The following is a 26679-nucleotide window of genomic DNA, read 5'->3' on the forward strand; positions in this document are numbered from 1 at the left end:
TTCTAGGACAGACAAAAGACCCTGCAAAACCTAAGCTAGTTCTTCTCTGTCTGTAAAAACCAAATTCTCAAACATATTTTTTCTCGTAGACTCAGTAAATAAATTCATTCAGATCTGTAATTTATTAGAAAAGCAGAAACAATAATTTTTGGGTTTTTTTCAAGAGCAACCTGGGATAACTGTTATTTTTAAAAAGAAAGAACAAGCAGAATTTTTAAAAAAATCTTGAAACAACTGACATTAGATATTTCGTATAACAGAGAATGAGCAGAAAGGGAAGAGAAGGAAATTAGAACTAATACAGCAAACTAGTTTTTGACTTTCATACACACAAACACAAAAGAAAGTTAAGGCTTTCGCAGGGCCTTTTAAATTCCTCTAGGGTACTTCTCAGTACGATTAAAGAAATCTGAGGGTTGAAGAAATTTTTGAAATGGCACAGTAAGGATTTAGCCTATAAAAGAGAGCAGCTATACCTTTTCCCTTGTACTAATTGCTCCCTAACCAATTGTTTGGTGAGTCTGAGAGGCTTTTCAGAAATACTTTGTTGAAACCCCCTAAGACAACTTAGCTTTTCTTGAAAAGTTCCTCACCACTAAACCAAAGATTTTTTGGAGCGAGGTTGTTTTTATTTTTTCCAAATTGCAATCTCCTATCTTGCCTTTATTTCCTGATTTTCTGGTGTGGGTATTGGACAGCAGTGCTGGACAACTTTATCTCTTGATGCTGTCAGGAAGGTAACCTGACTGTCTTTTATGACCTGCCCCTGAAGGTGAGGGTAACTCAGATTCTTGTTAAGAGATCCCTTGGGGCAGATTACAGCAAATTGAAACTGAGTGATCAGTGCTTATATATACATATGTAGAGTTTATTTTAGAACAGTTTGTTTGGAATAGAAAGAAGAGGTAGATTTGTCGTGACCATCCTCTGGTGCTCACACCCTCTGCACCTGGGTTATTACCTTGCACATCACTAGCAAAGCACCCTCTGCTTTGCAAATGGCCAATTGTTTGAGTCATTAATTGTTAATATTTCAGTCTCATTCACCTTCTGCTTTTCTAAGAGCGTGTACACAAAGAAAAGTTAAAAGACATTCTGCATCTCACCATGTTTCTCAGTGCACAATAGCGGACTTGGACTGCCGTGTCTTCCTCTGAAATGCAGATTTATGTGAATAGGAGTCCCTTTTTCATAAATGGAGAAGGATGCCCTGCCCAGGAAGATGTTGGCCCATGGGAGAAAATCCATCTCTCCAATGTAGTAAAACAAGTTCTAGAATATTTTCAGTCACTCGGACAAATGACATAGTACATCCTTGATCTATTCACACAGAATGCAAACAGTAACTAAGTAGCATTATTATTATTATCAAGCTATAATTATTGCTCCCTTGAGTGTGACTAATGCAAAGGTTTCTCAGTGGCTATTTGAATATAACGTTTGTTGGTATATTTTTTTAGTTTATTAGGAATTTTAAGTCACAGAATCACAGAATGGATCAGGTTGAAAAGGACCACACTGAGTCACCTGGTCCAACCTACCCGCTCAAGCAGGGTTATCCTAGAGCACATGGCATAGGATTGTGCTTGAGTCCATTCTTGAGTCTCTCCAGCAAGGAAGATTCCACAACCTCTCTGGGCAATCTGTTCCAGTGAATGGTCACCCACAGTAAGGAAGTTCTTCCTCATGTTTAGGTAGAACTTCTTATGCATCTGTTTCTGCCCATTGCTTGAAAATATAATTCTAATATATAATATTAGAATAATAATTTATAATAGATATAAAATATATAATGCTTAAAAGATATAATGTATTTTACTAGAAAAAATAAATACACATATATATCATGTCAATGCATTACACAAGTATACATTGTTTATGGTAGATTTATAAATTGTAAAGTACCTTCTTGCATTTAAGAGATGGCTGAAATGTTTAACATTAACGTGAAAGTATTTCCCCAATCTTTTATTTTTGTTCTTATTTTGTCTCAAATCAATGTAATTCTGAAGTGTTATCTTAGGCTGATAATACATACCTGATCTATTCTGACATTCCAAACCATTTAAATAGAATCACCAAATTTTTCTGATTTATTAAAAGCAGATTTACAGATAACAATTGATCCACTAATGCACCAGTTCAAAGCTATTGATACCTGCTTCTGCTATCTCCTCAACAGTGATTTGTAAACTGGTCTTACTGTATAAAACGTCAAATGAATTCAAAATACAGACTTTTAAATGGATTAATTAACCTCTCCACCCCATACTTCACAGGCAATTCTGTGAATACCAGTAAAGCATCATATTGATTTTGAGATTTTTGCTTTGCGTTATAAGTCCCTTCACTGGCTTTTTTCCACAATATCTGGGAGAATTAGGAGCACTGTATTTCCCTTCCCGCTGTTTGAATGCTGGCCCCATAATAGCTCCTTTGATCTTTCTAAACCTACTTTGAGCTTTATATTATTTCCTCTCACTGAAAACTTTATTCCCCACTATACTCTTACTAGCCTTAAAATCAAGTCCAAAACATGATAGACTGCTGATATAATTCAGCTCTGCCAGCCGATGACTGCCACAGTATGATAATAATAGAAATTTCTTTTTTTTTAATGTGGCAGCCAAAGGCTTGACATATTTATTATTTCCTTTGCATGACATTTTTCTGTTTTTATGTAAGTATTTATTATTTATTTTGCAGGATTCTAAAGCACTAGGCAAAGATATTTTATGAAAGGTTTACCAGTTCTCAGAAACAATGACGTGACAGACAGGAAAAGAAAATATTTGTGAAGCAAGACTGAAATTTTAGACACTTCCTTGACAAGGACATATAATTAAATAGGACACATGTTACAAAAAATTATGAAGGATAAGGAGCCACAATGCTCAATTTTTTTTCATGATTTACATATTTTTTGGTGGGGAAAAAACTGGAGAAAACAACCCAAAAATAACTGTTCTTGATATTCAATCAGTAATTACATAAAACTTAGCTCAAAATACACTATATTTTTCCTTTAAAATAGAAACTAAAATATCATACCAACACTCTTGTACAAGGGAAAGTGTCACAGCTTATACCAGAAGATCAAAAGGACTATTCCAGGTGGCTTCAGAAGACCAGCTTTCTTTATATTCAAACAATATTATCTACAAATTTTAAATGCACAAAAACAAGCAAATGGAACGTACCTTTAGTCATCGTTAAGGACAAAATTTTCATTTTGTTTTCCTCTTTTCCAAAGATTTCCCTTTCAACTTCTGTTTTCTTTCTAGATTCAATTTATAGTCTGATGCAGAAACACGAAAGCAAGGACAAAGAAGACTGGGGAAGATCATTAGTTTTCCAGGCTAGTAACGTATCAACATTTCCAGATCCACTATCATAAAATTATCACATCACATTTTCCGGGAAAACAACAGTGGTTTCTGGTTTGGTTGTCAGTTTTAGTTGGTTGGTTGATGGTCTTTTGTTTGGCTTGGCTCTGTGTTGGTTTTGTTTAATTTGGGGGTTTGTTGGCTTTTTTCTTTGGTTGGTTTTGCTTTTTTAATAATTTTCAACTCAGAATTTCAAATTAAGGATTTGAAAAAGCTTTAGCAATACTTTGTGGCTGAACAATGGATCATTTTCCAATTAAAATCTTTTCATGTAATACAGATTGAAAGTACACCCCTTTCATAAGACTAGACATGGAAATAGAATACTCCTACATGTGATTGAAGATGCATAATATATTTTGCCAGTCCTATTTATCTGCTTAAGGTATGATTATAGCACAATCAATTTTGATAAAATATAGGTGGAAAAACAATTAAGTGAAAATTAAGAGCAGGATGTTTCCTGCTATGGTTATCATATAATATAATAATAATTATTATCTGCAGATAAAGGAGTTGATGTACTCATGTAAATAAAATATGTAGGCTTTCCTTTATTAATTAAAATTACCCCTTCATTAATTGAAAATATAGAGTCAGAAAAGCAATTTCTGAATTACAGCAGTATAGCCATGGTATGTGGGTTCTACATCTTACCTGTAAGCAAAAAAAAAAAAAAAAAAATTATTAAAATCTAGGAAAATGTGAAAATTTAGTAGTGGTAGTTTTTTTCTACTGTGTCACAGAAATGGAATGGGCTAATAGGTATATATAAAGAAGGACTAAAAGCAAAGTTAAGTCACAGCAGTATACACCCAGATAATGTCTTTAGTCATGTTTACTCTGCACAGTCAAGAGGGGCAAAATAATTTTCATAGCAACATTAAAATAATTCTAAGAAAATCACATCACTATTTTATTATACAGAAAAAATAAGAGATGGAGAAATCTCTCCACACACACAAAATGCAATTAAATTCCCTAATGTCCCTCTAAATACAATGCATCTGTGGATTTAAGTAACAGAACCAGAATTTAGAGCCAGTGGAACAGAGTGCATGACTTTATTTCCCAAACTGTAATTAATCAAGAATAAATGCATTTGTACAAAGGACCAGAAACTTGTCATGAGAACTTCACAGGAAAATGATCTCAGTAAATTAAGGAAAGCCATTTTTTCCCTGAGAGACAGAGCAGTAGACAGTAATATGTTTCACTGCTCTTTGGAAGATCCTTTCAAAGAGGATGAAGAATCTAAAGGTCATGTCATTGAAATAATGCAATCCAGGGTAACTAGTGTCATCTCTATAATACAGTAATCTCGCTGTTAAATTGGGTAAGGAGGGGTTTTTTCACTTTTTAAAGCTGACCTGCACATTAAAATGAATCAATCATCCACCTATCATTTTTTTTTCAACGTCAATTGTAGCTGATGGAATGTGGAAAACTTGTATGGGAGCTAACATGCCAGCTTCAAAAGAATGCACATATATACTGTCTAACAATAGAGAAATTATTTATAACCTGTTTTTTATAACCTGTTTTAAACAATAAATTAGCCTGTTTTAAGGGGTTACAAGCTCTTACATTTGCAATAAAGAAAATAGAAAGAAATATCTCTGTTGGCAGAAAAACATTCACAGTAGTATTCATCTTTCCTCACTGGCTGTGGAGAGAAATGCTATCAATAAATTCCAGTTTTCTCCTATTTTTTTTAGGACTGAAACATTCTGAAGCAGAAGAGAGCATCTGGTATAGTATTTGTGTGATACAAACCATTTCTCCTCTCCTTATGTGAATTCCAGATCTCTCCAGTCCTAAGGTGACTGAACCTGTGTCCATTAGGGTGTCTTCAAAGCTGGACACTACTGTAAAAATAAGAATGCAAGAGTAGGTGAAAAAGGGAATAAGGAGGCAGAAAATTAAACTCCACATAAAAGGAGTTATTTGTAGAAAGCAAGTGCCTGTGCATGCATAGATTACTGAAGTTACACACCAGGATGGCTTCATCAGACCGCTGGAGAAAAGCTTCAGGACTTCATCTGGGTTCCTATACTGTGGCACATCATGTAATTCAAAGCAACCCAGGCCCTCAGGTTATCTACACAGGGCAGGAAGACATGACAGGGGATGCCATAACATCCTGGAACCACTGATTTTGAACCTTGATGTTTACAATTACTATAAAATTCTTAGACACTTCTTTTACATGAAGACACTGACATGAGGTAAGCACACACAGCAGACCTCTACATTTAGACACACAATGCACTCATGTCTATTGGCATTTGAAATATCTAAAATGTCTAAAATGTCCAAGAAAACCCTAAAGATCATTCCAGAAAGGCAAAGATGTTCTACACATTAATTTGCCAAATGTGTCAGACCAACTAAAATATTTAGGATACTCCAGAGCTTCTCAAAATGCACAGTGGGCAGCTGAATGTAATTTCTTAATGTCAAGCTGAATACCCCCAGCAAGTTTAATTAGTTTGAGGATGAAACAGTGCTAGAAAGTAAGCAGCTTGAGTTGCTCTTGGAGACTCAGGAGGACGTTTAGGCTCCTAAGGCACTGCCCACTGGTACTCTGCTAAAAGAACATGGAACAAGAGGATCAGTGCTGGTAGCTTCTGTCTTGTTACTGTCCAGTCTCATTCAGAATTCAGTAAGCTATTTGAGTCACTAGTTTACAGCAGCGAATTTCACAAGTTAACTATATTTTACTCAAAATATTGTTTTCCTTCCTGTGCAGGTAAAAGAGTGTTGTAGGCTGGAACAAAAGACTTCAAGTGGAAAGAAGCTGGTATTTCAGGAACATCTTCAGACATTCCTGAATTTCCTGTATATTCATATTCAATTTCTCTGTGAGTCTTTCTAGCAATAATACTGGCATATTGATGCTTAGTTATTTGACAGTCACTTAATGCTCTTTTTGTTAAAAGACTTATGCACTGCCTTATCTTAAATGCCAACTGGGAAATTCATGTTCTTAAAGTTTAAGAAGTTAATCAATATAGAAAGACCCTCAGTATAAATATTTTTTTTTAATTTTATTTTAGATATTTGAAAGGATTTAAGGAATAGATTTCACATTGCAAATCATTATTATATTATAAATTCAAATGGCATTTAAGAAAAAAATAATATGGTATAATTTATCACTTTATTTTGAAAATTGTGTTTTGCACTATGAGGCTTATACCTCTGTCTTCCTTCTGTTGAGTGCTCTCTGATGTAGACTGTTATCCCCTACTTTGAAGTCCATAAAGGTTTGCAAATTCCCCAGCAAGTGTTATGTTAGCCTAAGAAACACGGTAAAAAAGTAAAAACCGAAGTCATAAAGTGGCATGAAATGAGATAAACAAAAAAAAAGGGGGGGACACATTTTTTAAATGTTTGGAAAGTATTTCTTAGTCTTTTCTAGAGTGGAAAAGCCTATGAAAATAATAGACCATAAATTGTTAAAAAATATTCTGTTTACGTTTTCCTTAGACTTGATGTGGTCAAGTAATTTGAAAATCTCTCCAGTGCTGAATAACATTGTGTGTATGTAATGGTTTTCTGAATAGCAACAAAACTTTTATTTATGGAATAGCGAATTAACACTTTCAGTCAAATAGAAAAGCAGTAGTGAAGTATAAGAATGTGTGCAGGTGCAGAGAGAAAAGCACAGTCACAAAACCACAGAGATAAGCTAAAAAAAACTTACTAAAAATGTTAATCTACTCATTAAGTAGCTTAAGTAATGAAACCCAGATTTTAGTCATAATAGTTTAAACAAATTTCAAAACTATCCATTTATAAGTTTAAGCTGTATTTTGGATATCATTAGCAGTGCTTTTAGACCCTATTAATAGGTATATTAAATAGTTTAATAATGTGCAACCATCTTATGGAGGCTGGGATTTTTTACTGGTTGTTTCTTGTGTGTCTATAAGGTTGTGACAAATTTATGAAGCAGATTTGTCTTTTTTAATGTGCTGGATAGAATTACCACACACACAGAAGTTATATGCACTAATACCTTCATACAAGACGAAGAACACTTATGTCCTCTATGTCGCTGCTTATTTTATTATTCATGCTTTTGTCAGTAAAATAAAGGAACAGCTTAGAAATTAGAAAATGGTAAGTGGTAAAAGAGATGAGAAATCAGGCAAACACTGAAATTACTATTAGTGACTATTACATAATACTATAATGACATTTCCACCCCCACTGTTAAGAAGTAGTAAAGATGTTTGGTACTTTTTAATGCTCTTAAGCAACGCAAAATAAACAGTAAAAATTAGAGGACATTAGATAATAAATGTTGTCAAAAGGAAATAAATTCTGCCTCTAACCAGATTTCCAAGGGAAAATGTGTGGTAACTTGTCTAATGATTTGGGGAAAAAAAAGGTGTAGAAAAGCTGGCTAGTACTACTATTTCAATAATTTGTGATATTAAAGAGGTGACTCTAGAATTCCATGAGTGTCAAGTAAATGGTAAAAAGATATCAGTGGCTGAATAATATAGAGATTTTTTTGCTGTCAAAACAAAGAAGGAGCAGACGGAGAAGTAAAACAGAACCACAGATCTGTTAGGTTCAGTATCAATCATTTCCAAAGCTTATCCTTAATAAATATGTTCCTCAATAGTGGTTTTGAAAAGGATTAAAATTTTCCAAAAATGAGTCCTGTGTTGCTGTAAGAAAGGATCGATAAAGAAACAAGTTTTTACTTGATTGCATTGATTTCATTGATTTGTACAATATATTTAACATTCTATTTCCAATAGCTGTAAGAAAAAAAAAAAAAAGTGATTTTCCAACTAACATTACATATTGTTGTTTTGTGAGGAAAAAGTTGTTTGTGTTATTTAGCCAACTGTCAGTGCTATATTGCTATCATTTAAAAGTAACAAATGCTCTATAATGTAAACTGGGCACAATGTTCTCATCAGCCCACAAGCCAGCTGCATTTTCTATCCTTAGGTTTTTAGTGTCTGTGGAACACTGAAAAACTGCAACAATATTTATTCTCCTTTCTGTTAACAACCTCTATCAGTTTCCAGTGGTACCCCACCTAAGCTTAAAACTTTTCCCACAATATTTTGTTTTCAATATTGAGAGATACAAATGTATATTTGCACACACATTTTAAGTATTGTAAACCATGATCAAAGTAAGAAGCCATTCCATTCATATTGAGAGCTCTGTCTGTCGCAGCAGAATTGAACCAAAATTTCAGCTGGAGGTCAACTTAGTGTTCTCTATGTCACCTCAGAATGAATAACTGGACAGCATTAATGTGTAAGCAGCTCAAAGACTACTTCTATGTCCCTTACCCACGAATGGGAAGAACCTTGGTGATTTACAACTGAAAAACTACCAGCTTTTCTTGAAGTCTTTGTATTATTTGGTAAGGCTCATGTAATTTATAATAGATGAAGTGATTGCATTACTTACTATATTCAAAAAAAAACCCAAAAAAAACCCCAAAAAAACCCCATAAAAATGAATATGATATTCTTTTTTTTTCTTTACTTGGGATATAGATAGAACAGTATTTGCGAGCTTTATCTTGACAGACTTTAGAACCCAATGTAACAAAAGGGACACTTTGAAATAGGAGTTAGTACATGCAGATGTGTACTTGGTGGTATCTTACCCCTATAAATTATACAATAATTTTGGAGAATGAAATATTAATTCATGATAATGATGATGAAATACATTACTATAGCTAAAATGATTGCCCCTCAAGAGATAAATTATGAACTTTTATAGAACTCTGATGCTGATATTTAAAAGAACTGATAATTGCCAGAATTTTAATATCATGCTCTTAACAAATAATCTTCCAGAGCCCTAAGGCTGTATAGAAGTATCTTCATTTAACCACCCTGAACCCTGATGACTTCTCTGGGACTCCAAATAGGTAATACACACTGTAACACTAAAGTATTTTGTTTCTTTTCTCTAAATAAAATTATCAGTGTTATATTGCAGATACATATTGTGTTCTATACAATATAGATGTATATTTAGATTTAAAGATTAAATAAGTGATGGTAGGAAGTTAAGGTTTCATGAGTGGAACATGGTGCATGTCTGCTTAGGACCTTTTTGGAATCATTATAGGAATTTGTCAGTAACACATTTAAATGATATTAAGATAAAAATAATAGCTACATAGTCTTTATGTATTTTTAGATACACTTACTGTTTGACTTAATGTTTCTCAACGACTATACTGAATTTTTCCAGCTGTTAAAATACGCAGTTATGAAAAGAAAGGAACACGTGGGGGGATGTATATTAACAATTTAGACTAAACCTGAATTAAAGGTGGAATTGAGAAGGGGGAATAAAACAACTGAAAAAACAATAAATTTGCCTTACTTCTTACTAACTAAACAGAAAAATTGGTATTACTGAAGTAGCTATATACAACAGCTAGTACTAAGACCAAGTTAGCATAGCAATTTCATATTATTGGTTAAACTAGATGAGGGTTAGTAGAGATATCTTTGTATTTTCATATTCTAGGGCATAAATGCTACTTTTACACATTAAAACTAGGAAGAAGCTCAGTAAATATTTCAAGCTAATAATCTAAATCTGGTAATAATGGAAATTCATTAAGAAATATCTGCATTTAGAAACCAGAACATTAAAAATACTGAATTTAGCTTTTATGCACATTGGTTCCAGTTTTCTACGAATATGTCATTAGTAGTGTAATACCACACATAAAATTCACAAGTTATATCATTTGCTATGGCCTGTTAAATAAAATGCTGCAAAACTTATTTAAACACACATTGACATGATAGACTGCTATAATGATCCATGGCAACATATATGCATCCCACACAGTGATCTTTTGAACAACTCTAATTCATCGACGGAAACAGAATGTGTAACTTTCTACTTCAGAGAATAGATCATTTATATTTGAGTTAAAACACCCTCAGTTTATAGGGTTCACTGTCTTAGAAGACTGTCCTTAAAAACATAATCAAAGTTTTTCTTGGTGTTGATAACACATTAAAAGCACCAAAATAAAACCTTTTGAACTGCTATTATGTATTTGATATGAAAATTGTACTAGCCAATGTGTAATCTATTTAATGGACAAGAAGGATGAAAACTGAACTATTAAAACATGTTTGATGATTGACACTCCTACCCAACTTGGTGTGATCCATTAATTTGTTGAGGGTAGACTCAATCCCCTCATCCAGATCATCAATAAAGATATTAAAGCTTCATTTTCTTTAGAGCACTAAAATAAAATACCTTCCTAAAAATGGCTTAAAATTATTGTTATTCAAACAGAAAACCTCCTGGATGGCAGTATCAGGAAAAAAAATCTTAACCTTCAACAGTTAAACACTCAATTTGCCTTTGAAAATCTCTAGAAGCACCTTTTTCGTTTTTTTTTTCCTTCTCTTTTTCTCCTGATACTCTTTGTAGGCCACTCCAACCTAAACATTGGTGTTTCTGTGTGGTAATGGAAATAGAAGCAGTTTTAGCAAGTGAAGAACACAGATTCCCATCTTCAATCTCATTTCCATGTTCACAGCTATCTCCCTGGATATCATTTCCCCACTTTCTAATAGAGGTCTCAATAGTTCCACGGCACCATTATAATTTATGTTCTGGACTGTCAGTCACAGGAGGGTGTGTGTGTGTGTGTGTGTGTGGGTACGTGGGTGTGTGTGTCTATAAATTTTTTTCCTACCTTGGTGAATACTACATTTATGAAGGGACATGTTCAGATGAGATTGAATTGGAAGACTCTTGACAAACACCCATCTTCCCAGTCCATTTTAATCTCAAATATGAGAATGCAAGGGAATAAATCAAGTTTATCTGTAGCACATTTTTTCCAATGATGCTTATGAAATCAAAATTAAAGATGCTGTAGCAACATCTTTCTTCTCAGGAGATAGAAGGCCTTTCTGTATACAAGCCTACTACTCAGCATGACTTTTCTGGTCATGCTGATCAGAAAACACCCAGTCACTCCTTTCTGTTGAACATGCAGTGATGGTATTTTTTCTACAGGACAATGTGGAAGGAACGTGAAATGGAATTCAGTCAGAGATTATGAGCAGTGTGAATACGTAGGAAATGTTACTTTGGTTTTATTTTTAAATCCTTCATTAGGCTAAAGGAACAGTTTGCAAAATTCATTTATTCTCCTATTTCTATCCTTTGCTCAACAGTTTACTGTACATTCTTCAGTACCCCGCTATTTCTACTCCTACTGTTCATTTAAATGTTAAAAAGATTCATTTCAACTGCAGAAGCTGTTCAAATACCATAAATTACCTGTCTTTATGCAATGAAATTCAGAGCTCAGAATGAAGCTCATCATGCTATGCATGCATGACCCCACTTCAAGTATTAAACTGGTCTCAAAACAATGACCATTCTTTGTTGCAATATTGAGGTTTAACTAGATGAGATGTGGGGCCCAATTCTGATCCTATTAAAATCAGTGGGATTTCATTCTTAGCAGGATTTGAATATAATTATAAATGCTTTCATTTTTCATAAGACTTACCTATTTTTTATTCAGTCTGTTCACACGGCGATATCTATTTCAAAGGTTATGTCAGAGCAACGAATTTAAAAAGAATCAAAGAAAAAAAAAGAAAAGCCCTGTTCTTGCTCATTTCAGTATTCTTCAAAGTGACACGGCTAAATATCTCAGGAGGGATTTTTGGGATGTGCTTGGACATGAGTTAGCCTCGTACATTGCTAATAGAACTTGAAATAAAGAAGACTCTTGAGAACCAGGGGACTTAGACCTAGACCTGCCAAAATTAGGTCTCTCATTTAAAAATTCTGCTTGTGTGTGCTGCAGTCACAGAAAAGACTTCATTATGTAGCAGGAACCGAGACAAGTACCAAGTCTGAGAAGTTTATTAAAACTCTTAAATATCTCTTTTAAAATAATCATTAATTGAAGAAAACAGTCACTTTATAAAATAATTAAATTATTGAAAATCAGAATATAAATATTGTGAGAGAAATACAACTGAGACCTGAGTCTATAGGATAATTAGTGGGCTTCATCTGTGGTCAAAATTTGTATCTTTTTGCTAATTCCTCTTTCCTATTTCAGTGGTACATGCATAGCCTTCAAAAATGTGGCCAAGGGTATCTCTCAGTGTCTTTGGTGAGGTCCTGACCTTGTAAACAATTTACTGTAAGTGGGATGCTGAATGCACTAGCAGTCACAGTGAAATCATTCTTCTGCATGAATTCAGATTGGGGTCACTTAAAAGACTGGGACACAAGAAAATGCCATGTTGGTAAATGTAAGAGTGCCAGTGCTTCCAAAGCTTTTGTGCAGTGACAAAAGGTCGCGCTGCTTCTGATATGCATGTGATGCTTATGTGCATGTGATATCTGTCAGAAAATGGATGATATTAATATTATAAAGTAATAATATATATAATCACATTGTAAATATGGTAGTATTTCCATTGCATTAATTATTTACTCATAAAATTCATTGCCCATCCTTCATGCTTGATGTTGACCTATAGCCTTAAAGAAGTCTGTATTTTTTACATTACAGAATATTCCTTATATAATTTAATATTTTTATAGGAAAACTAACTTCCGTATTTTAATTTAAACCCACAATTAAGTCTTATTAATTCCTTTTCCCAAATGAAACTGAAGTCAGTATGTTGGGAAAAAGCTTTTATTTACAGTACTAAAAGCTATTTTGGGGATATGGAAACAACCAGCCAGCCATAAAATGTTAAAATTCCACAAATTTTAACTGAGAGGAAGATCACCTCTTGTGAACCTTTAACAAGTTACAATCTTCTCCTTAGGCAGTCTTATATAAATATATCTATCTGTGATTCAGAAGTTTTAAGGCATGCAAAATTTATCACATCATCTTGAAAGATGAGACTGTGGTTAACTGCCTTTAAAATTAAGAATATTTAATTGTGCTGATGAATTGACTGTAACTGTGGCAGTATTGCACGTAGCTACCCATATCAGGACAGGAGAACGGTTTTGCTTGTACACTTATTCTTTACCTGTTCATCTTGGAGTGGTTACAAAAAGCTGGCCTTTGGCTTTATTACCCTTGCTTTAGAGGGCAATAGTTTGTGCATCAGATTTCATAGTGTATCCAAATAAATGACAAATCTTTCCAGTTATATATTATTAATGGATTTCAATAAGTAGTGTTAATCATATTGTACTTATTAATTTAACCTTCTTTTAAAAATTAGAGAATTAGAGGTACAGGAAGGAAGGCTGAACATAAGAGGCTGTCAAAGATTTTTTTTTTTCTTTTTTTTTGGCCGTCATTTCCATAGCTCTGATCCATTTTCAATACAACCAAAAACTGGATAAAAAACACTTAACCAACTGGGGTTGTATGGTGCAACAATAATCAGTATATAAATGTTTTTCTTCAAATAACATAATTGTATTTATTTGGGGAAAAAAGTTCCAAAAAGGCAAAAAAGACCTAAAAGAATTATAAACTACAGAATTCTGAGCAGTTGTAATATATTCCAAAAGAACTCTGACATTACTCTAACTCCAGAATTAGTCATATTTTTAACAATTTAATAGGACAGTATAGAAAATGCAGTCAAATTCTTCACACAGATGAAAAGTGATAGGTCAGGAGGCAGTAGGCACAAGATTCAACAAGGTTAAGGCTGATTACTTATTAAAGATATTTTTTCCACTCAGAACAAGAGTAGTCCTTCAATGAAACAGACTGGAAACTCCATCTTTGGAGATTTTCACATAGCAAGGCACTGAGCAACCTGATCTAAGTTGTTTCTGCTTTGAGCAGGTTTATGGAACAGATGTCACCTCCAATCTCTGTCATATTATGATGTTAGCCAGGTCTGAGGGACTGAATGGCCATTTCTAGCTACAGTTAACATTAAGTGTGCATGTAGAATGTATTTTCCTGTTTATTTTTGTCTGAAAGAAATCATGTTCATGCCTGTTAGATTGTTTCATTGCATAAACCTAATCAGAAGAAAACTCAGAAATAATTAAATTATTTCAGTGACATACACTTGATGTCAATTAAAACATTGATATTGTTACACTCCTGATGAAAGTTGAGAGGGATTTTGGACAGATCAAAAAATGTCATGTAACCAGATCAGAGGATATGGCACTTATAGATTTGAAATGTGTTTATTTGGGTATGAGTGGTTTATCTTGGACCTCTATATTTGCACTACATAAGTATAACAAACAAAGGGGAGTACATATTTTGTAATACCTGTGATGGCAGAATCAGATATAACCTATAAGCATTTTGCAGAAGCATGAGAGCAATTTGACTGCTAAAGGGGCAAAGAAAGATATATGTGGACAAAACAAAGAGACTAACAAGTGTTAAAAAGTTCTTTCACAAGTATTAAAGAATTGCCAAAGGTCAAGGTGAGAACAGCGGAGTGAGAATGGGCAGAGCATCCTTCCAAATACGTTAGGATATTGACTGGCAAAACCACAGAGTAAGCTGCATCAGCAGAAGACGTGCCCTCCTGTGGCTAGCACAGGTTTTCCCATGAGAACTTTCTCCTGTGTTTTATAAACAAAGATAAAGTTTGGATGTTGTTAAAACAGTGTCTCGAGATTTGGACAGTTCAGGCCTGGCCAATCAGGCCTAGGGGGAGGTTTCTGGCTGACTAATCTGGGTGACCTCTGAAAAGTCTATATAAGCTGAAATTAAAATAATAAAGCTCTCTTTTCTATGCCACGCTGAGAATCCGGGATTTCTTTTCTGCTAGCGGCTCAACAGCGACACCCTCCCTCTGGGTTTTTTTTTTTTTTGGTAGTATTCGGAGGGGGAATAGCATAAAAACAACAGACGTGAGGAAGGAAAATCAGAGAAGAAAGAAGACAAGACCACTTAAGTTCTGGCTTCTCTCACCTATGAGCTCTCAAATCTAACCACCCTGACTTTGATTACCAAGGACCACCCAGGACTGCAGTCATCAGTACTAACTGTGCAGCCTCACTTCTGTGGTATTTTGCACTCACAGGTAATTTGAGATATTAAAGACTAATAATATCACCTTCCTAGTAATAATAATTAATTACATATAAGAATTAATTATTGGCATTAAGGGTATTGTGAGTGAATGAATTTAGAAAAGTTCTTGAAAGCTGAAAACTGACCTGGCCTGTCAGTCTCATGAGAGCTTTGTCACAATGATCCTTAATTCCTTAATTGTATTACATGTGGACACATATTCTGTTCCTACAATCAGTATAATAGAAGGGTAGTTTATAATTAGTAAATTATAACATAGTTTTCCTAGAGTTTTGCATTTCTCAGTAAAGATACAATTATACTAAGATACAGCAATGATCTTTACTACCTGGCCTTTGAAACAAGTCAGGAAAGAGATTTATGATCTTCAGTCTCCCTACCTAATTAGTATCACTTGTGACCAAGCCAATAATATGCCCCTAGCTTGTACATGTGTGCCATTGAATACTTGAATAACACTGCATTTCATATAAAATAATTTCCTACTGGAATTTTATCCTAGTGTGGACTTTTGGCAAAGCTTAGAAATTCCTAACCTTTCATAAAAAGGTATTAGATTGTCATGAAATGCCACTGATTTTATCCTAATAAACTTCATAGGCTGGTGCCTACTAAGGTTTTATCCCCATTAAGAAGGATTTGACACATTTTTATTCTAGTACACACATCAGAACAGAAAGTCTTTCAGAAACTACCTATAAAACATGAGCATGCTTTGCAATCTTCACACAACTGTACAATTCAGTTCAAACAAAAGGCAAAAAAAGAAATCACATCACTTGAAGACAGCTAAATAACCTAAGCATTCACCTAATTGATTCAGATTTTCAGATGTAAAATTAGGTGTTCCCTTCAGTGAAATTAAGGAAGCTTGATCTTTAAACCAGTGTTAGCAATGTATACACTGACTTAATCATTAACTGGTTTTCCATGGAGACAAGCATGTGTAAAAAAGAAAAAAATCCAGAGAAAAAGGACACTACTAAACAGTAAAAATTACCTAAAAATAGATATCTTTAGGGATCATGGATCATACAAGATGACCTTCAAAGCCTGCAAGATGATTTATGCCTTCAGATATTTTCAGTAATGCTTTGGGCATTATCTGTACCTTTAGATATAATCACAGTAAGTCATTGAACATGCTCTAATAAACTTCTGCAACTAAACATGTTTTGTTGTGCTACAGCATCACATGTAATCAGAGCTTCCATAAATTTAAGAGAGGGCAGTCACCACTTGCAGAAAGAAAGCAAGATGACAGTTGGGGACAAATAGTACCTTCTATTTCACAGTTTACTGTAACATCATATGTGATTTTTGTTCTAGCTGTTCTAGTTATTTTTTTCCTAGAACTTCTGCTCTAGAGCTGGGGGATTTATACCTTACAGATTTTGTGCAAATACTGTGGAAAATATCTTTATATGTTTACCTGTGTGAGAGAAACAGAAAGATGTAAAAAGATAGAAAGACTACTTTAATGGGAACATAGTACTTCACCTCCATCTCATTCTCCAATTTGTTGAATGTTAAAACAAAATTATACTGGAACAGCCACATTTCAACTGATTGTTAAGAGAGATTTGGTGGATTCATTTATATAAAATAATGCTAAATATTAAAATAACTAAACAAATGTAATATATCTCAATAAATTATTCTAGAAGTCTTGTTCCTGGTAATCTTGCTGTGCCACATAATATGGGTTAAGATGGAGAGAATCAAATACTAGTATTTGGTGGCATCTTTATTCCTTCTGCAGATCATTATTCCTTACCTTCTTATACTTCTGATGGATCCTGTCTGAGGTGAAAGATCAGACCTAAACATATCATCCAAGACACTACAGAGAGTTTTTGAGTGGTTGTGTCTATGTGTGTGCTCATATTGTGCATGCATATATATATATATGTATGTATATGCATAGGTCATCTGACGAAAATGTTAGTCAGTTGTTCTAGTTAATCAAATTAACTAGAAACACATTGTGAGGATAAACGATTGCCAGAGGAGCCAAGAAACCTAATCTGTCAGAATAGTACTCTCACTCTTCACTTTTAAGAAAACAATGAAGAATGATCTGACCATGGTCTCAAGACTTAAAGTCACAAAAAAGTTACAGGGGTGTGTGCTTAGCCTCCCTACAGATTGTGTCTGGGCACATGTAGCTAAAGGCACTTTATATCTACTGGGCTGTGACGGGAGGACTCCCCACTGTGGCACTGCATGCTGGCCAAATGTGGCTACCCCAACACTGTGCATATGTTTTTTTGTATGTTGATATACACACACACACACTCCTCTCTAGTTTGTAACACATGTGGCTTTTTTATGAGTAGGAATTTGTGTGTATGTGCACATGTGATACTGTGTCACAGCATAAGAGTAATAGCCAAACTTTTTGAAGGACTTAGAACACAGAAAATTTGCAAACAAATAAATGAGAAAGAAATAAATAATTTAAAAATATGTGTAATGAAAACATATAGAAACATTAAAAAAGGATAACATGAATTTTTGCCTCATAAAACAAGCATTTACACAAGCTAGATGGTTTCTGCTGCTTTTAAAATCTGCAAGATATTTTTTGTACCAAACAACATTTTACATACCCCATAATGGAACAGCACTGTTTAGGAATCAGTTTGATTCTACAAGAGAAATCAGAACAGAAGGATTTTATTTGTCTCATGGCCCTAACCTGGTAACTTTTCTCTTCTGACTTTATGGATAGTGGATCCCTGTCAGAAAATAGCCATATCTTCAGAAGGAAAATGTTTCTTTCTGTGTCCTGAGACACAGTGGATATTGTGTTCTACAGGCTTGCACTTTTCAGACTGAGGGACAAATGCTTTAATCATGAGCTTATTATGAAAAAAAAAAAAAAAAGGAGGTGGCCATCTCTACTTTTAATGAGTTTCAGTGCAATCATATTTGCGTTCATCATGCTTAGGGTAAGAGTGGTGATTTAGGCTGTACTGGAGATGCAATCAATGCCTAAGAAAGTCTTTAACTAAATATAGATTGCAATTGAGTGTGAGAGTGAAATAGGCTCCTCCAGAGGAGGAAAATGCAATAATACTCATTGTTAGGGGTCTTGAAGAACCTTTACACTTACCAAAGGAAGGCCTCAGGATTTTTTAATGCCTTCAAAGTCTGACAAGAAGACTGAATTTCTATCAGAGGTCCTGGGATCTCAGTTTTGCCTAAATTCTAACCTGGAGAAATATAGGACAATTCAATTTTTCCATCTTATTTAAATGTAAATGCTCATACTAAAATGTGATATTTGTAATACCCCTTTGATACACAAACTTTAAGCTTTTATGCTAATTAAATTAAACTTTTTAATCTTAATTAAATACTGTTCAAGATTTTTTAAATAGCTGTAAATTTCAATAGAAAGGAGTGAAATGACAATATGCAATAGAAAATAATCAGTGAATTTTTTGAATGTCACAAAGATAAGAAAAGAGTTCAAATAGTTCTTCAAAGCAGAAAGGCATGATGATAATATGGTAAAATTTTCAGCAGTTTGAAAGATTTCTCTTAGGATTATCGAAGAGCTGATGTTTTCTTTACACTTCCTACAATATGAAGTATTCATACTGAAAGTAATGTCAGAAAATAGTTTGTAGACTTATTTAAAGAAATAATAAAAATAAATCATACACAAAAAGCCTTGCTTTTAAGACTTTTTTTCTGTTTTTTTGTTGTTTGGTTTTGTGTGCAGGTCTATTGTGACTGCAGACTTTCCAGACGAGTGATTATTCATATAGATTCCTGTAATGTCAAGAAAGGAGAAAAGAGATTCTGTCTTTGGTATGAGATTCTAAGGGATTTTTAAATAAAACAGAGCACATACAACAAAAATACTTAAATATAATAATTTAACTCTTATAAGTCATAAAACTTGCTCATTTCATTCTTTCTATAAACAATGACTGCAGCAGCAGCTTGCAAAGAGCATTCTCACATGATAGATTGGAACTTTCTCTGAGAAGTACAGGACTTTCTCCATTAAGCCAAAATCATGTTTGATTTGCATTCTGCATATCTCATTGAAGATGGCAAGAATATTAGAACTATATGTGAAGAGTAGATGAGTGTTAAACTTGTCCTACTGCTTAATATTCAGCTTGAAACAAAGGTAGGAAGGTTGAATTTTTAGATAAATAGGTTTCAGTTCACCTTTGCACAGAATGAATGTCTATAATGAAGATACCAGTGCTATTTTTTTGACCAGCCTGCCTTACTAAGATAATGAAAAGTGTTCATATATCCAGTTTTACTCACAAAGAAGTAAATCTGGAATGTTACAGTGATTTTGGCCTCCAGGGAAAGGCACATCAAATCAAATCAAAGATCTGCTTTTGATCTTGGAGAACAACCTTTGAGAATTCCATTAGTTGCCCTTATAGGGAGCAAAGGTCTTTGAAGTTCTCTTTTCCATCTTCTCTTGGGATCCGAAACTAACCATCACATACCTATTTATCTTTCTTGCTTATCATAAGTCATGTCTTTTCATAACTCTTTCTTCTTACCTGCTTCATCCCCTTTTTCAAACCAGTTTTTCTCTAAATGTAGTGGCCATTTTCCTACCCCCTTAAGTTCTTTTTAGATAGGTCTCACTTCCCATTATTTCTTTTTGCTGTCATTTGTGCTTCCCAGCTCTTCGTTACCCAAAAAAAAGATGAACACCCTAAAATACAGCAAAAAGGCATCTTAGATAATCAGATTTTATTTCTATTTTTTTTTTTAACAGATGTTTTCAATACTGTCATCTCTATGCATACGTAGACATAGGTTGAGTAATGAAGAAAATTACTCTTGTATCTTTGTTTTGGGTGGTGGATTATCCACTGTGCTGAAGCTGAACAATGAATCTGTCATGTCATCATGGAACCCCATGAATTCCTGCACATTGATTTCCACACGGCAAGAACAATAATGTCTGTTTCTTCTGGCATAATGGTGAGTTTGTAACATTGTGAAAAAAATAAATAAAACTCTCCCTGACTTCAATTTTTTCTTAATTTCTTTTTTATTTTTATTTTTTAAGATCTTTTGTACATCTTAAACCAAATATCTTAAAAAATCATTTTTCAGGAAATAATAAAATACAGAAAACCCCAACTTTGTTCAAATGTTTAAAAATTTTATTAAATACATTGTCCCAAGATCTGGATGATGGTGCAGGTTGTACACTGCAGCAAGTTTGCTGATGACATGGTGGGAAGGAGGAGTGTCTGATACACAACAGAGTCATGCTGCCATCCAGAGGGACCACTACAGCCTGGAGAAATTGGCTGACATGGGACTAGAAGAACTAAGTCCTGCATACTTATCATCTGTCTTTTAAGTCCTGTCTCACAGTCAGGGGCAGAAGAAGGAGGGAAAAAGGAGAAAGGAAGCATTATACTCTACATTATATCAAAAGACCTGGCGTATGATTCAGTATTGACATTATTGAAATGTGCATTGAAACACACTTTGCAGTTACTGAAAATCTTGCCAGTTCTGCCATATAGAAAGGCATGAAGAAATGTATAGGTACATACCTGTCTGTACATTAATTTTGACATTTAAATTCTTCACAGAGACTAAGTTTTGTTTGGAGACCCTCATCCCTAGGGAATGAGTTCCCATGCCCACCAACCATCTGGGCTGAAAATTTAATCAGACTACAAATCTTGCAAATTAATGGGCCTAGTTCAAGCAAGAGTATCTCATGATTTAATTTTGTAATGTTTAGGCATACTAATTATTATCTTGCTCCTAGACAAGCAATGCCAATTATTTACCCCAAGCAAGTTACACAATTTGGCTGCCTTTGTTCATGAAACGTTTCTAAATAGGAGGAAATTTTTTTTCAAATTTGCTGGTTTTGTAGGTCTTTTTAAAATTATTTTAATATTTAAAATGGCAAAATACATTTCTTGATGGAATGTTTTGGTAATTATTATAGATTATTTTGTTACGCATACACACACCTATTCATACAATGAGTCATACAATTTTCTTTATTAGGACCAAAATGCATTTTCATTAAAGACCCAGTGTACTTCTCATTAAACAAACATTTTTTCTTTTGATTAAAATAAAAGACTAACATAAATTGTTAAATTAATAAATTATCATAAAGCAGATTACCTGTGGTATAAGGAAAACAGTCCTTTTCTACAACTTTCAATCATAATGAGATTTAATACTGGATTTCTAAAACATGATAACTGATGCATATTCATCAAAGACATACAAAGTAGAATTATTAACATATAATAAAATCTAAATAACATCTTAGGAAACATAAAATCATATTTATAATGAAACTTACAATTTAGTCTCTCTCTTTGTAGCTAGTCACTTTGAAAATGACGAATCAGGCTGCTTTAATTCACATACTTAACTGTTACTTTTCGGCTGCAGACCTGAAGTAAGAAGTAACTTGCATTATTTTGCAGTCTTTTTGTCTTCCTACCACCAAATCCAATTTTGCCTATATCAGTTGAAAATGGAGAAATAATGACAAAAAATCAGGTCTTTTTTTTTTTTTTTTAATTTGGGGAGGTGGCAAAGGTAATTTCTTTCTGTGGTTTTGTGAACTAGAAATATAATTCAGACTAGAATACCTGAAAATGTCTGAGCAGAACTCTTTTTCTCTGGAAAAATGTAGTTTTAATGAAATGAAAACTGTTTTTTAAATACATATAGACTTATTTATATCAGGAAAAAGACAATGCCCCCCCTCAAAACAAACCAAACCAAACCAAACCAAACCAAACCAAACCCTCACACCAAACATTCAGTATTTTGGGGAATGTGTTATGGTTTGTTTTTTTAAATTTTATTGTCAAGAATATTCGAACAGGCAGGATCAAGAAAATGTCTCCTTAGATGTAAGGAAAACAAAAAGAAATGTTTTTTTAGATATAAAGAAAAAAAAACAACAATCAGAAAAACACAAAACATTTTTCTCTAGTCTTTTCACTGAAATTTTGATTAAATTTTGCCTTTGAGTTGGCTTGAAATAAATTGTGAAGTTTATTTTTTTTTTAATAAATTCTTCATTCAGCTTTGACACTAATTTTGCTGGAGGCAGTGATAGGTAGCCAAGCTTCTGGCTTCCTACTTCCCTCAGTGAGCTTCTGAATGTTGTCATAGTTACAGAGATATTTGCACCTGTGAACTTGCTCATCTTGCTGAATGAAACCTCTCAAGTAGCTGGTCTTTACTTTCTTCACACAGAAAGATTAACTTTTTTTTTTTTTAATAAATCTTCAGCTCTGCTGACCCTTTATTTTTGGCTATACTTGTTGCATTCACTTTTTTCTTTTAGCAACCCAAGTGTTGTTGCATTTCAACTGACACTTACTACAAATTTAGTAAATTTATCCTCTATATATTTTTTACAAGGATGCAAACAAATAAATAAACAGGAAGATTAGCTATATTGCCTACTAGAGACCCCTGTGATCTAGGACCATTTTATGTTATCTTTTGAAATTTTTTGCTCAAAAATGACTTTCTGATCCTTCTCTTCCACATCTTTTATGATATAATCTAATTAAATTCTTAGATAATTTTACTTTCAGGGTAATCTCTGTTGCAGTAGAAAAATCAGAGTTCATGAACATTTTCTAGGGTAACAGAGTTCTTGATAATTCTCTAAGTGCTAACATGTTTCTTAGGGTTTATCTTCAGTATTCTACTAATAGCTGTAAGAAATTGGAAGAGTAGTAAGGATGAAATGCATTTCCAGGTTGTAGCCAGTTGTAGATTTCTTCTTGCAATATATGTGCTTGGCTCAGCTAACTATGTCTGGGGTAACCCATCTGGCTTCTGACTGTCACTCCTTAAGTATGTCTCCTGGAGCTGCCAGCAACATAAACAAGACTTGGGTATTGCAGGGAGCAGAAATTAGATAATTTTAGTCAGTAAATTAAGCCCAGTATACTAAACAAGAGGGCAAATATGCATGCCCAGTCAATGCCATTTGACATATGCCTGGCTATTTCTTTAACTCCTGCCTTTTCCACATCAAGTCTTGTCCAATAATTCTTCAAACTTTTGATGTAAGCATAAACATGAGAAAGGTTAAAACATTAGATCCTGTATAAGCTCAGTTATATTAAATCCTGACTCTTTGTCCCTGGGGCTGGTGTCTACAGCAATTATTATTCCTAGTTCCTAGTCACACTTCTGAGAGATCTGAAGACTGGTAGCTTATTAATATATGTATTTTTTTTTCTTTATATTAATTTTGAGTATCTCCAGTGAGGAAAAAAATACCAACTCTATAAACTGTTGAGGTTAAGTTGTCCTTATCAAATGAGAGTTTAATCACTACAAACCTAAAACTTGAATGTCAAGCTGTGTAGCTGCTCAGGGTGGTGATAATAGAAATGTTCATATTTTTTCAGCACTGTTTGATTTCTAACAGGGACAACTCTCATCAAAATAATTTCTAACTTTTATCCCTATACACCAACACCATTTATAAAGCTATATATTACATGTCAAATATTTCCTTGTCACAGTTCATCCTTTGCATTTGCTTTGCAGGATTCAGTGTTTTGGTTATGTACATCCCTCAAACTCATGCTTATTTTTATGCATTTTACCTTAAATTTCCCTTTTCCTTTCTCTTCCATTTTTCTTTTTGCCCAGTATGTGTGGTTTTGTTCAGTGATTTAATACTGTGCTGGCATGGCAGGGTGTCGGTAAGAGGACATTTCAAAAAGTGTAAGAGAAGGACCCAACAGAGGAATCAGACAAAACTTTCCATCAGTTTTGCATTCCATGCCTCCATAAAATATCTTTGGGAACATAAAAAAAATCCAAGGTTTGAGTCTGCGAAAAATCTCTTCTGTTACCCTTTAAAAAACACAAGAAAATGAGCAAAATTGTTTGCTGTTATATATACTTGAACATTTCTGTTGTACTTTTCCAGCTGTCAAAAAATTTCTTCATACAGTTTTGGCCTTCAAGAAATTCCCAAAGCTAGTCATTTGCCCAGCTGTACATTACCATTACTATGTGCTTTCCGGATGGAGATTACCCATGCACTGATGGAACATAATGTTCTATAACATGACATAAAGCAATAATAGCATGCAATATAATCCTTGTTATATCTTTAATAATGAGATAAAACTAAATTACAGCATTTGATTTTGCTGACTTAATTTCAGATGCTCATCTTTTACAGGAAACCTAATCTATGCTAGAAGTGGTCATTGAGGATCATCAGCAGTGCAACTACAATATAGAAAATAGAGTTCAATTACATCCAGCCGTTAAAACTGAATTTAAGGACTGCAAGCTCATTTGCACAGAATACTGTCATTTTTCACCTTGCAAGTTTAAATATGCTTGTACAGTCTTTGATAGATTCTCCTGCAGCAAACAGAATACTTGCATACAATTCACCCTTGAGAATCTCATCATCTTTTAAGTGATTTTTGTACATTTCCTGAATATTATGGTATTGTTTAAAAAGCAATTCTAGATATCACAGGATTAAAAATAACTTCACAGGACTTTATATTTGTTTTCCTCCTTGCACATTCCTCGTTTGTTATTATTTGTTTGTTTATTGTATTACAAAAATTTATTCAAACTCCAATAATGAAAGGGATCTATTGTGTAAACATTGTACAAATACATACTTAGGAAAAGCCACTACTTAAAAGATTTTGCTGTCATAAAGACCAAAGTACTCTGCCAGTAGTTATTAACATTCCTTGATATTTCCCCATAAGACCCTGTAACTTGACGGTATTGAGTTCTTTATTGTTTCGTTTGGCCTGAAGTCCTGAAAGCTGAATTTAGTGTTCAAAATTTAACTTTTCTAGAAAGTTCCTTACACTTAGATCTAACTTTGAATAAGAAAAGGAGAATTAGACATTCTGGTATTAAATAAAGGAAAAGATAGAACACCAATACTGAAATCTTTAAGCCTTGGCATGAAAACCAGAATTATTCTTTGGAAAATCTTTTGTTGTTCCTTATTGCTGGAAAAATTCACAAAAATAGTGTCTTCAGTAGTGACAAGCTATATTTCAGAGAGTGTTTCCAAACTTCATGCTACTTCTGCTTGTTGGATTTGATTTCTGTAAACAATATATAACATCTTTTTCTAATATTATGAGCAATTTTAGGATTGCATTTGACAACAAAGAGCTTACTAGTAATTCAAATGTGAATAGATTGTGTGTATATGGCAGCTAAGTTTTTTCTCTTTTTGAAGAAGGAATGACTACAGCAAGAGGGAAAAACATTAAGAAATCACACATATTACAAACACATTAAAATAGTTTTAATTTGTTTTTTATATGGACCTTGGAAGTTCTTGATCTGCACTGGTCAAATTCTAATAATTTCTTATCAGGCACATGTTATCAGGTCCATAAAGGCTTTTAAAACAGCTGAAACAAGCTCTAAACTTACAGTGAGGATTTACATCCTTGACATCAGAGACCAGGACCAATTCTTAAGGGTTTTCTCTCTGCTTAATGGTAACCTTAGTATTACTTATATATATAGGAATAATCTTGGACCTGAAAACCTTTCTGTGTAATTAAATCACGCAATCTATTTTGCATACACGCAATATTAATTTATCTCCATTTCTGGCAAAGTTATGATTTGCTGGAAGAAGTTTTCTGTATCCTGGTCATGTGAGTTTGAGCTGTGATGGAATATGTTTAGGGATGGTGGTATTGGTTGGGCTTGATGATCTTGGAGGTCTCTCCCAATGCAATTTATTCTACAAGTCTGTGATTTGATGTCTTCAACTCCTTAATTGTATTCATTCTTCTTCTGCAAGTCTTTTAGTTCTGTTTTAGGTGTCAACTGAAAGATAAAGGAGATTGATCCGTGCCATAATTTTTAAAGGAGGAAGAGACCCCACCACCATATTTAAGATACTTTATGACAAGTTAAACAAGTTTAAAACAAGTTATGACAGATCCCAAAAGTACAAGGAGTCAAAAAGGGGGGGTTTATACTTACGGGTTTTAGATACTTTTTTATTTAGATAGTGAATTCTGTTAAAGAAACTGTGTACAACATACATAGAATAAACAACTCCAGTACCATTGTAATGTCTCACTCCTGAAAACTCTTTTGAATAACCATTTACAATGTTAACACCTGTCTTATTTACAGATATATGTAGCAATGTGATTCCATGTGGCTTTTTCTTTGTTCCCCTGCTCTGTATGTTATTGGTTC

The 26679-nt window shown here is 33.7% G+C and overlaps 1 long non-coding RNA gene across 1 annotated transcript; it reads left to right on the plus strand.

Moving 5' to 3' along the window:
• The first annotated feature begins 9209 nt into the window (after positions 1-9209).
• LOC146444677 (uncharacterized) lies at positions 9210-20466 on the plus strand. Its single transcript, XR_014850529.1, has 4 exons — positions 9210-9306; positions 15224-15430; positions 19175-19591; positions 20207-20466. It is a non-coding gene; the product is annotated as an uncharacterized LOC146444677 (long non-coding RNA).
• The last annotated feature ends 6213 nt before the right edge of the window (positions 20467-26679 follow it).

This window comes from Lichenostomus cassidix, chromosome 1, assembly GCF_008360975.1.
Source record: "Lichenostomus cassidix isolate B80296 chromosome 1, HeHo_3.0, whole genome shotgun sequence".
Lineage (NCBI taxonomy): Eukaryota > Metazoa > Chordata > Aves > Passeriformes > Meliphagidae > Lichenostomus > Lichenostomus cassidix.